The sequence below is a fragment of the Lemur catta genome, chromosome 10 (assembly GCF_020740605.2).
Source record: "Lemur catta isolate mLemCat1 chromosome 10, mLemCat1.pri, whole genome shotgun sequence".
Taxonomy (NCBI): domain Eukaryota; kingdom Metazoa; phylum Chordata; class Mammalia; order Primates; family Lemuridae; genus Lemur; species Lemur catta.
In genome coordinates this window covers 50,299,506-50,313,493 of record NC_059137.1, presented here as the reverse complement: position 1 = coordinate 50,313,493, position 13,988 = coordinate 50,299,506, and the positions used below count along the sequence as shown (strand labels likewise).

General features: G+C 33.4%; 1 protein-coding gene across 1 annotated transcript in view; it reads left to right on the top strand.

Moving 5' to 3' along the window:
- CNTLN (centlein) overlaps nucleotides 1–13,988 on the top strand; it is a 284,413-nt gene that overhangs the window by 209,238 nt on the left and 61,187 nt on the right. The gene's annotated exons all lie outside the window — the stretch shown is intronic.

Genomic DNA, 13,988 nt, shown 5'->3' with positions numbered 1-13,988 from the left:
CAAAGCTTGAGAGGTTAGAGATTGAATGGAAGCAATTATCATATATAAGAGATTGTTTAAATATCAAGGCAAGATATGATAAAGAGATCAAGACAATATTAATAGAAGTAAAAAGAGTTAAAAAAAAAAGATTGGTTATAACAGAGTTTGATAGCTGATCTCATATGGGAAGATAAAGAAAAGGGAGGTATTTAAGATATTTTCTAGGTTGTTTTTTAATTAAAGTGACTATAAAGTTGATGATAAAAGAATTATGTTTGTGATAATACACTAAATATTATGGGAGAAAAATACCAGGAAAACTGAATGAAATAGGACAAATATCCTGATACATGCACACTAGAACTTGCAAAAAAAAAGAAAGAAAGAAATGTAAATCTCCAGGGGCTAAAATCAAAGACAGCTTATCATGTAGCCAAGTGGTAATTTGTCACTGAAGTAGAGATATCAAATGAGTAGTAGGATATATGAGTTTAAAATTTAGGGGAGAAGGCTGGGCTAAATGTATGAATTTTGGAGTCATGAGTACTCAGGTGGTATTTAACAACATGAGGCTGAATAAAATCACCAAGGGAATCAGGGTAGATAGAAAAGAGATGGAGTCCGAGATCTGAGCCCTGGCCCTTCAACATTTGGAAGTTGGGCAGATGAGAAAGGAGAGGACAGTTAAGTAAAAGATAAACCAAGAAAAAAGAATATCTAAGATGCCACATGATAAGATCAACTATGTCAAATGCTACTCAATAAAATGAGTTCACAAGAGGACTTGAGAAATGAGAAAGAGAGGAATTGGAGGATATAATTAAATATGCACATAGTTGAGTGTTATTTCAAGGAGCTTCATTGTAAAGGGGAACAGAGAGCCTCTTAAATGTGAATACCTAATAACTGAGGCTCAAAATAAATAATGCAAACATTGATAATTTCAGTACTTTTAAGATACAGCTGACAAATATTAAGGATATACATTATTTGAACAGAGCAATAAAAAGTTATGCTCTAAATATCAAAAAGTTTTACAGAATTAGGCCACAAAAATCTAAAATTTAAAGAATTAGCATCATATAAACAATATTGTCTAACACATGTGAAATTAGAAATCAATTTTAATAGTTTATTTAAAAATATCTGATGCAAATTTATATAGGCGTTTCTAAATAACTAATGGATCAAAGAAGAAATTAAAATGAAAATGAGAAAATACTTTGAATTTAATGGCAATAAAATAATATGTATTGAAACTTGTAGGATGAAGCTAAGGTGGTGCTCAGATGGAAATTTATGTCATTAAATACTTACATTAAGACTAGAAGAAAGTTGAAAATTAAAGAGCTAAACATCCAGTTTAAGAATGAGAAACTGAATAAATCTAGTGTTATAGACCGGATTTATGTCCCCCCAAAATTCATAACACCCTGTGTGATCATATCAAAGTTGGGGCCTTTGAGAGGTAATTAGGGTTAGATTAGGTCATGAGGGTAGAGCCCCCATGATGGGATTAATGCCCTTATTAAAAAAGGAGACACAGGATCTCTCTCTTCTCTCCACCATGTGAGGATACATGAGAAGGCCATGTGCAAACCAGGAAGAGTACCCTCACCAGACATCAGATATACTGGCATCTTGATCTTGGGCTTCCCAGGTTCCAGATCTGTGAGAGATAAGTGTTTGTTGTTTAAACCACCCAGTCTATGGTAATTAGTTATATCAGCTGACTAAGATACTCAAAGAAAATAGAAAGAGATATTAAAATAAAAGCAAAAGGTGATATGTAGAAAGCCAAAATGCAGTAGATGTGATCAAAGAAACCAAAGGCTGGGTCATTAAGACCAATAAATTGATAAATATTAACAAGTGTTGATAAGGATATAGAGAAATGGGAACCATCATACACTGCTTGTGGAAATGTAAAATGGTGCAGCTATTTTGGAAAATGGTATGACCAATCCTCAAAAAGTAAAACATAGAGTTACCATATGACCAAGTAATTGCACTGTTAGATATACAACCCAGAGAACTGAAAACATAAGTTCACACTAAAACTCACACATTAATTCACAGAAGCATTATTCAAATAGCTCAAAAGTAGAAACAACCTAAGAGTCTGGTGAATGGAGAAAAAAATGTGGTGTATCCATACAATGGGTTATTGTTCAGCCATAAATAGGAATGAAGTATTGACACATGTTACAACATGGATGAACCTTGAAACCATTTTGCCAAGTGGATGAAGCTTGTCACAAAAGACCATATAGTATGATTCCATTTACATAAAATGTCCAGAAAAGGTGAAATCTATAGACAGAAAGTAGATTTGGTGGTTGCCTATAGCCCAGAGTGGGAAAGGAGTGTTTGTAAAATGGGCATGTTTCCCAGATAAACAAAAGTGGAGGGAGTTCATCACCACTAGACCTGTCTTACAGAAATTACTAAACTAAGTTCTTTAAGTTGAAACAACAACATGCTAGACAGCAATACAAAAGCATGTGAAAGTGTAAAGGTCACTAGTAAAGGTAAATATTAATAGAGAGAGAAATATAGGAGACTGTAACACCGTAATAGTGTTGTGTAATCACTTTTCATTCTGGTACAGAAGTTAAAAGACAAAAGTATAAAAAATAATTATAACTATAAAAATATATTAATGAATACATAATATAAAAAGATGTAATCTGTGACATCAATAACAAAGTATATTTGGGAGAAGTAAAAGTGTAGAGTTTTTGTATGTGATGGAAGTTGTTATCAGCTTAAAATAGATTGTTATAACTATGTTTATGTAAGTGACATGGTAATAATGAAGGAAATACCTATAGAAGATACACAAAGAAAATGAGAAAGGAATCAAAGCATGCCACGACAAAACGTCAGTGAAATGCAAAGGAAGATAGCAACAGAGGAAAAGAGGGACAAAAGAGCCTCAAGATAGACAGAAAAACAATTAACAAAATGGCAACTGTGAAGTCCTTCACCATAAATAATTACTTTAAATATAAATGGATTAAACTACAATCAAAAGACCTAGAGTTGCTGAATGGATTTAAAAAAAAATAAGATCTAAATATACTGTCTACAAGAAACTCATTTTAGATTTAAGGACACATTCTGAAAGTGAAGGGATGGAAAATGATATTCTATGCAAATGGTAAGCAAAAGAGAGCAAAAGTGGCTATACCAATATCAGACAAAATAGATTTTAAATCAAAAATTATTATAAGAAAAAAAGAACACTTACCTGACAGAAGGATCAGTTCGCCAGGAAGATAAAACAGTTATAAATATTTATGCACCAAACCTCACCACTTCTATATGTATATGAAGAAAACTTTGACAGAATTAAGGAAGAAATAGACAGCAACACAATAATAGGAGACTTTAATACCCCACATTCCTTAATGGATAAAACAACCAGACAAAATTAATATAGAAGTAGAAGACTTGAACAAAACTATGGACCAACTAGACCTAACAGATGTACACAGAATATTCCACCCGACAACAGAGAATATACATTCTTCTCAAGGCCACATGAAATATTTTATTTTCTAGGATAGATTACATGTTAGGCCACAAAACAAGTCTTAAATTCAAGAAGGCTGAAATCAAAGTATCTTTTCTGATCACAGTAGAATGAAACTAGAAATCACTAGCAGAAGGAAAATTGAAAAATCCACAAATGTGTAGAAATGAAACCACTGTTAACCAATGGGTCAAAGAAGAACTCACAAAGGAAATTAGCAAATACATTGAGACAAATGAAAACGAAAACTCAATATATCTAAACTTATGGGCTGCACCATAAGTCGTGCTAAGAGGGAACTTTATATACTGTATGTACATTTAAACATTTTTTAAGAAGGTAGATCTTATGTATTTTTTACCACAATAAAAAAATGCAGAAAGTATTTTGATAAAATGAAATACCTGTTCATGATCAAAATTCTCTTTGCACCCATCTACAAAAAAAAAAAAAATTAGCCAGGCATGGTGGTGCACACCTATAGTCCTGGCTACTGGGGAGGCTGAGCCAGGAGGATTTCTTCAGCTTGGGAGTTGGAGGTTGCAGTGAGCTGTGATTGTGCCATGCACTCCAGTCTGGGTGACAGAGCAAGTCCCTGTCTCTCATAAAAATAACGTAGCAAACTAGGAATAGCAGAGAACTTTCTTATTCTGTTAAAAAGTGTCCACCAAAAACCAAAACAACCATGATTCATAATGATGGAAGTTAGAAGCATTCCTTTTAAAATCGGGAAGAAGACATTTTATGCATGCTATCATTATTTGTCTTTGATGTTGCCCTCAAAGGCCTAGTTAGCACATTCTCTGAGAGAAAGAAGTAAAAGTCAAAGCTATTAGAAATGATGAAACAAAACCATCATTAGTTCCAGACGCTATACTTGTCTCCACAGAATCTCGAAACAAATTACTATAATTAGTAATAGATTTCAGTAAGATTCCTGGATATAAAATCAATATATGCTAAGACAATGGGATTCATATTCACCAGCAATCCACAGAATATATTATACAACTCGAAGAAATATTATTTAAGTGTAGCAGGAATTATGTGGTATCTAGGAACGGAACAAGTATCCCGGTTTCAGGGATGTTAAAATGTGAAAAAAGAATGTCTTTAAATTGCTATATGTGTTTTAGAAATACATACACATGCACATACATTTATACACTAAAAGTATAAATAAATGTAAGGGAAAAAAAACACCAGATCCATTCAGGAGAGTGATTATTTCTCATGGGTCAGAAGAGAGGTTCATAGCTTTCAACTGTATTGGTAATACATTGTCTCGAATGGTTGATACATAGGCATTCATTGTATTTTTTATATGCCTATGGTATATTTGAAATATTTTGTTAAAATCTAAGCAGGAAATCTACCAATGTCATTATCCCAGAGAACGAATGCTGGCAGTGGAACAAATCTTTGCAGCAAGATAATAAGTTTGAGGGGGTATCTGCTATATTGGCAGAAGAGAAGTCAGAGGAGGAGTACAAAAAGAAGTGTACAGAGGAGCTAGAGGAAAACAAGACTAAGTAATAAAGAAACAAGGAAGAGAAAATTTTTAACAAGAAAAAGAGAAAATTTGATCAGCAATGTCAGAGGCCATAGAGAAACTGAAAATAGAAAATTGAGAAGAGATTATTGGATTTCACTTAGAAGCCTGTACTAGCAGGTCTCTCTTGATAGCAAGTAGTGGAAACTGAACTCTAACTAATATAAGAAGAAAAAAACCTCACAAAATCAAAGGATGAACTGTAGAGAATAGACTTGGGAAGGGTAGAGATAATGGGAACCAGACACTCTAATGTTTTTAATGCTTGTCTATCTCACATGTCTTCATCCCAGACACAGCTTTCTCAGTGCAGCCCTGGCCATGAGTACTGATCATGTGGTAAGCCTACATTCTTATAGCTTAGGCCCTAGAGAAGAAAAGGATTACTACTCATTCTCATCTTTCACTCTTTCCCTGATTTACAAGGTAGTTGAATTATTGGGGCCACAGGGATAAAAATATTTTGTCTATATATAATTTTGAGTTAGGATTTAGGTTTATTTTATTAAATGCATATTTTCACCTACATGAATAATTGGCAGGAATATCAGTCATACAGCATACAGGGCAGTTTCTATTGGGCAGGATGGATCTACACATTGAAGTACATCTAGTATTCTTTGCTGTCAGCCACTTCAGTGCCAATCATTATGGCACTCAAAAGTGCCCCCACAAATTTCCAAAATACATATCTGGATAGTATGTACACTTTGAGAACCACTGATTTAGAAGCAAAGCAGAGAAACTAGCTTGATTAATAAAAACAAAAAGTACTCCCAGACTATCCTTTCCCTAAAGATCTATATGAATCATAGTACTTTATGTAGTATAACTAAGAGATATTTATTTGGTTTTATTTATTGAGTGACTACTCTGTTAGGTCAAGCCTTAGTACTTGAAAGAATACAATAAACAGAAAATAATTCTAAATAGAAAATGAATTGAAGGATGATGGAAGAAGTTCCTATGGGGAACCTTTATGTGTTGGAAAAAATAGCTTTTCAATGAAATCTATGAGAAATACTTTGCATAATATAGTATAAGTCCAAGCTTTGTAAATCTCTTTTTTTCCTCCTATAAAAGAAATTTCAGCTCTATGCCGAAAGACATTTTTTTTTGTAATTGTCACATACTTAGTTCTTAATGAAAAACATACCATTTTAAATGGTATCAGTAACTTTTTAGTTTATCAAATCCAAAGATTGTAAAAATTTCCTTTAAGAAACTGTTCATTTTTTTCCTCTCTTGAATCTTATGAAACTTATACAGGGAACAGAGAAAAACATTAAGTTGTTTCTCTTGAGAATCTTAGTATGGTATATTTATAAATGATCAACATCATATGAATACTTAGTATTGCTACTGTTAAATTTGTAATGAGTTGTAGGGTTTTTGAAATTCCCTGACTGGCTTTCATCCAAGTAATTTATTTGCAGGGCTTAGATACAGTACAACCAAGGAAAGACATACAGTTAACTATTGACCCTATCACTAAAACATTTCAGTTTATAAGTATTAAGATGCTATTCATATTTAGGATATATTTAAAAAATATATATCATTTCACTAGTTTGAATATATAAAGTTGGGGCTACAAATGATGATCTTTAGCTTTTTGTTTATAACCCCCAAAGTTGGTAATATTTAATTTAGATTAGTGTGATAACGCATTATTCCTAAGAAATGATTCAAGTATAATTTAAATAAAGTTAATGTTCATATACATGCTTTTCAAAAGCTTATTAATTGAAAAGTACTTTATTTTATATACATTTCATAAATATATCATGGTCTATTATAAAGTTTTAGAAGTCAAAAATTATTCTAAGGAATATTGATGACTTTCTTTTGAAGTCTCTATGGGAATTAACTATTATGAGCAACTTAATTGTCTAGACTTTCACTGCCATTTGGTAACAATAGCATAAATGGGCATTTATTTCTTTAGGCTAGTCCACAGAGGCCTTTTTGAGCAATCAAATACAATACAATAGGAAGTAATACTATTGTAATAGCACCCGACTAGGACAGAAAAACAATCAAATGTATTGAAATCTGATTTTTAGGAAAACCAAGTTTAGGAAAGTTTAGGAAAACCAAGTTTAGGAAAGTTTAGGAAAACCAAGTTTAATTAGTTGAAAATTTGTGGCTGTTCTTTACTTAGATACAGATACAGTGCTAACATCTCCTTGAAACACCAGGTATTATTTTTGTTGATTTGGCATGTTTATTTTTTTTTCTTTTTTCTTGGTTGAGTAATTTAATTGGGGTGAATTCTTTTTTCTTGTCCCACCCAACTTCAGTATCTAAAAAACATACTGACAAAAGGGATAGAGGAAGAATAGAATTAAAGAGGGTGTGTGTATACAGTACATGTGAGGAATAGATATTTCTGCATTGAATTAGCTGAGTTTAAGCAAGAGAAAGCAGGGGAAGGAGGGTGAAAAGGAAGGGTTCAGAAAGACCTTGCCCACTTTCTTCTTTGGACATCAGATGGCACTGCCATCCTTTTTCATTCCTATTGGCACAGGAGTCAGGATGGATATGCACTGCAACCTCATGGTCCATTAGTAAACATGTGTCCCATTATTTTCTACCCAAAAGAACAAAAGACATTCTATAACAAAGATATCTGCACCCGATGTTTATAGCAGCACAATTCACAATTGCAAAGATGTGGAAACTACCCAAGTGCCTATCAAGGCATGAGTGGATTAATAAAATGTGGTATATGTATACCATGGAGTACTACTCAGCGATAAGAAACAATGGTGATATAGTACCTCTTGTATTTTCCTAGACAGAGTTGGAACCCATTCTACTAAGTGAAGTATCCCAAGAATGGAAAAATAAGCACCACATGTACTCACCATCAAATTGGTTTCACTGATCATCACCTAAGAGCACATTTAGGGATGACATTGATCGGGTGTTGGGCAGATGTGGGTGGGGGAGGGGATGGGTGTATAAATACATAATGAGTGCGATGCGCACTGTCTAGGGGATGGACATGTTTGAAGCTCTGACTCGGGGGGATGGGGGGACAAGGGCAATATACGTAATCTAAACTTTTGTACCCCCACAATATGCTGGAATAAGAATAAAAATAATCATCGCAGTGAGTGAAAAAAAAATAATAAATAAATAAATAAATGTGTCTGCAGGTCAAGTCTTTAGAAGGGTTGCAACTGAACTCATAATGTTATTGTATGAACATTGAGAAATTATTTTAGTAGTGATGATTAATTATCTTGGATATACTTTTGGTTTCAAGTATTTGTCTCTGTATTTAGTATCTGGTGTTTAGGTTTGAAAAGGGCTTTTCTTCTGCTTACTTGAACAGAAATTTGAAATAAACCAATGGTTAAGTTCTTCTTGCTATGACTAGCCAAATACTGATTTTTTTTCTATGAATACTTGAAAGTCAATTTAGTTTTCTAAATTTCACATATAATACATTTTTACCATCCATTATTTTTCCTATAGTTGTGGGAAGAAATTTAAGTGATATGGTTTAACTTAAATCCAGTTAAAATGCATTGGTTTTATTGTTCAGTTTATTTTGAAATATACAGGTATCACATAAATTAAAATTTACTATCAATGTATATAATGACAAAACTATTGCTACAAATTAAAGTGTCTGTTAATTGTTTTTCAGTATTTTGGGGCATTTTGAGAATTAAAAGTATTGGTAAGCTATTTTGAACAATTTGATGTTTGAAATAATAGTGTTCATTTTCATTTTGAGAAATCATAATCAAACATCTTTACAAAATAATTATCTAATTGGACATTAGCTAGAACTTACAAAGTTTAAGGTCATTGAATTAATTTACCTCCTTGTAAATGTTATTGAGAGTAGCATATCTCTTATCCATATGCAGATATCCATATTTCTCTGATAGAATCTAATTTGAACACATCAAGACAGATTGGCATTTTCAGTACCATAAAAAACTGCTTCACTAATTGCAAACCATATTTAGTATGACCTTATAACAAAGTAGCACCTTAAGTGTCATGCTTTGTCTTTAATGTGCACACTGGAGCTGGGTTCATCTGTATCAGACAACTGTACTTCATGAAAAGAGTTTTTTTCTTGATAGGCAATTAGCAGTAATTAGGAAGATTCACCTCAATAAGATGTCAACATGAGATTGTTTAAAAAAGTTGAATGTCAGTGACTTAAAAAGAAAGTTCTTCTGACACATAGGTATGGCATGTGAAACATGAAATGTTAATTTAACTTTTCTGCTTATTATTCATGCCCAATATTATTTTGTCATTCAGACACTACGCTGACAGAGTATAAGGGTGTTAAAATAGTGTTGCTAGAATAAAAAGAGGATTAATCTACCATTGGCCAATTAGCCAAAGGGTACTTAATGGTCTCTAAAGGCTACTGAAGTCTAACTACTAGCAAAAGTATTGGTAAAAAGTCCTCTATATTACCTTCATTTGCCTGACATTTTGTGAAACATACTGGAGGCTTTTAATAACTCCATTTGTCAGGAAATAGTTTGTAAATGAGTGATACAGTAACTCAGTGGATTTTTATAAGAAATTTTGTTACATAAATAATTACATCTCTGGCTAATATTTTTTCTTTGGTTGTTGGTTTTGAATTTTTAATTAGTGCTCTTGAAGATCTCAAGTATCATAACAAAGGAAAATTCATATTTTTAAATTTAAACCTCTTGTTACTACACTCAGAAGAGTTACTAATCTGAACTATTTATCTTTGTAAATAAGTATTTGTATGGCAAATATTTGTGTTAGTGACCTAGAAATTAATGTGATTGTCTTGACAACTTACAATATTTTAATCAACTATGTATTTAGTCCTATGCATGAACAACATACAGAATTTTTATTTCTTTCACTTGTATTCCAGGTAAAAGCATAATGTTCCCAAAAAAAGAATACTGATTCTATTCACAGGAGGGAGAAATATCACTAAGATCATGACAACTTTCTAGGGAGTTCTTGCCTGTAGAATTTACATAGATCTGTTCAACTAACATTTTCTCTCTGGTCTCATTTACTTCAATTCTGGTAACAAAATTTATGTTATTAATTATTAAAAAACACAATAATTCTTTAAAATTGATACCTATATTTAAGTATGAACCAGAATAATCAAATTGTGAGAATATAAATGAACTTATTTCTGTATTCAACATTATGTCTTATGTCAGTCCTAAGCAGAATTTAAGATTAAATTTTGGCGAAGTTTTTGGAAACAGATCACTTCCATTTAATGATAGATTTTCTCTACTTTGACTCTCAAACCCTTTGGCTTTCAAAAGGAGAAAGAAAAATTGGAGATGGCATTATTGTTATAGAGGGGAACTAAACCTGGGTTTAGTTACTGGGTTACCGATTGACCTGTTACAACTGGAAAGAGTTCTGCCATCAACATTTCCTCCATAGGCTTTTGAGAAAACCCTGATCCAGTATCCCTGGCTATGTCCCTCACATTTGGCTGGATTTTCTCGAATTTCTGTGTCTCTATTTTTCAGATCCCACTATCCTAACTGAAAATATTTTCTAAATTTTTAAATGGTTCATTATTTTTAGTCCAGTGTTGGAAAACATATGGGAAAAACTGAACAGTGTCTTTGAATGTCATAGGGTGGTCATTGTCCAGGAAAAAAATGATAGATCAGAATCATTCTCATAATGGAAGGGAAGAGCTACACCCCATCCTGTTCCTTTCCCTTGGAGCACTGCTCCTAAACTAGTTGAATACCCAAAAGCATTTTCTTTACATGTGCTGCAACTAGCATCACATTTGTTGAATAGGCAGATATTGAATATTTTATTCTTTGGAGACATCAAGATCAGAGAGTATCTAAAAATATATTGTTTGGGGAGTAATTAGGGAAATGGTTCTTTCGGGTATTTTTTCTAAATCCTTTATTTCTCATTATTGGGCCTGAAGAATATTTTCCATGAGGGCTGTTTTATTTTTTCTGATAATTCATTCTTTTTTCTTAATTTGCCAGTTATTTTTTTTTAATTTCAGAATATTCCAGGGGTACAAACGTTTTGGTTACGTATGTTGCTTTTGTACAGTTTGAGTCAATGTTATAAGTGTGCCCATCACCCAGATAGTGTGCATTGTACCCGTTAGGTGTGAATTTACACATCCCCTACTCCCTGCTACCACCTGCTTGATTTTCATTGAGTTTTACTTCCATATGTGCATATAAATGTTGATCGATTAGTTCCAATTTAAAAATGGTGAGTACATGTGATGTTTATCCATTCTTGTGATACTTCACTTAGAAGAAGGGTCTCCAGTTCCATCCAGGTTGTTACAAAAGCTATTAGTTCCCCATTGTTTTTATAGCTGAGTAGTACTCCGTGGTATACATATACCATATTTTATTAATCTCCTCATCAATTGATGGGCATTTGGGTTGATTCCACATCTTTACGATTGTAAATTTTGCTGCAGTAAACATTCGAGTGCAAATATCTTTTTGGTAAAATGACTTTTTTTCGTTTGGGTAAATGCCTAATAGTGGGATTGCTGGATCAAATAGTAGGTCTACTTTTAGTTCTTTGAGGTATCTCCATACTGCTTTCCACAGAGTTTGTACTAGTATTCAGTCCCACCAACAGAGTATAAATGTTCCTTTCTCTCCACATCCGTGCCAGCATCTGTTGTTTTGGGACTTTTTGATAAAAGCCATTCTCACTGGAGTTAAGTGATATCTCATTGTGGTTTTGATTTGCATTTCCCTGATAATTAGTGATGTTGAGCATTTTTTTGTACGTTTACTGCTCATTAGTTTTTCTTCTTTTCAAAAGCTTGTGTTCATGTCTTTTGCCCACTTTTTTATAAGGTGGTTTGGTTTTATCTTGCTGTTTTGATTGAGTTCTTTATCAATTCTAGTTATTAACCCTTTGCTGGATGTATAGTATGCAAATATTTTCTCCCATTCTGCAGGTTGTCTGTTCAATCTATTGATTGTTTCCTTGGCTGTGCAAAAGCTGTTTAATTTGATCAGATCCCATTTATTTATTTTTGTTGTTGCTATGATTGCCTTTGGGGTCTTCATTGTTTGCCTAGGCCAATATCTATAAGAGTTTTTCCAACATTTTCTTACAGAATTCTTATAATTTCATGCCTTAGTTTTAAGTCTTATCCATTGTGAATTAATTTTTGGGAGCGGCAAGAGGTACAGGTCCTGATAACTCATTCTCAAACATTAAAATATTTACCAAATCTCCCTCATGGGGAAGAGATGGTCAGTTTCCTCAGGACTGCCTTACATATTTTTTCTTGAGTAAAAGTTGGAAAGTACCTTGGTTGTAGATCTAGGTTAGGGCATTTAACAGTACTTAGCTTCTAGGATACATTTGATAGAACAAATCAGGAGAACACATGGGGTGAAATTGGCTCTAGTCAGCATTTACCAGACAGAAATTAAAGACACTAGCAGTGTCCTTAGTTTTCTGTTTTGTTTCTTCATAGCACTTAACTATAATTTATTGTTATATGTTTCTAGGTTATAGACTAGTAGCCACCTAAAGGCAAGGATTATAACTCTTTTGTTTATCATTGAGAACTAGTGCAGTGCCTATCATATAGTATGTATAAAAAGAATGAATGATAGATATTGAGTCAAATTCTAAATCTACATACTCCCTATCCAAATCCTTCAGAAAATGTCATGTGGAAGCCAAGAATAAAAGCAGTTTGTGAATGAAGTCCCATATAAGAGAACTAGGGAGAGTACGCCGGGGGAGACTTATTTGCCCTGTTCACGTGATTCCACAGTTACTGTTGAGAGCAGCAAAAGGAAGCTTCTGGCCAGAGGCTTTTTGCTTGGCAATTAAACTACAAAATGCAGATCTGGTAGAGGCAATTTATATTTCTAACATAGAAAATGGAACATACAAATAAGTACAAAAAGAAGAAAACATTTTTTTTAAAAGAAAATGGAACAAGTTATATAATTGATGAAATAAAATTAATACAAAATTATGGGTAAAGAAAGCAAAAATTAAACCAGAATGAGAATTCTATCTAAACTACACACTGTGGGGTTTGGGATACTTGCATGAAGGGGGGCAGAGTGGCCGTAAAGGAACAAGGAATAGGTTTAATAAAGGGGCTGATTTTTAAAAATTGAGACCTGTATTACTTTTCAGTGCTGCATAACAAATGACCACAGATTTAGCAGCTTAGACACAAAATACACATTCATTACTTTACAGTTTCCTTGGTTCAGGTGTCTGGCACAACCTAGCGGGGTCCTCTGCTCAGACTATCCCAAGGCTGCAATCACTGTGTCAGCCAGGCTGCCTTCGTTTCTGGAGCTTAGGCTTCACTTCAAGGTCACATTTGTTGGAAAAATTCAGTTCTTTTTGGGTGTGGGACTAGGTTCTTGTTTTCTTGCTGGCTGCCAAGGGACCTTAATTACATCTACAGAATTTCCTTTGCATATAACACGATGGAATCATGGAAGTGGTATAGCCCATCATATCCCCAGGCCCCACCCTCATACAAGGGATGGTATTATACCAGGGCATGGGTCCTTGGGGGGTCATCTGAGAATTGTGTCTGCCACAGGATTCATTACTAAAGGGTAAGATTTTCAGTTTATTTTTGTTTGTTTTTACAGTTGCTTAGAGGGTTCTTTCCTTTTCAGAGACTTATGCTCCCTCAATGTGAAATTTAAATAAATTATAAATAGCTAGTGTCTAGTTTTAAAATTTTATAGTGTTCTATTTTATAATCTTTGGTTAGAAATAATCTACTACACATAAATCAATAGACTTTTAGAAGACTGGAGGGATTGCACTGCTGGGGATATAGAGTCAGTGGAACAAATCTGCCTTCAGTAAGTGTGTAGCCTAGTAGGGATCCTACAGTGATCCTAACTAAACAAATAACTA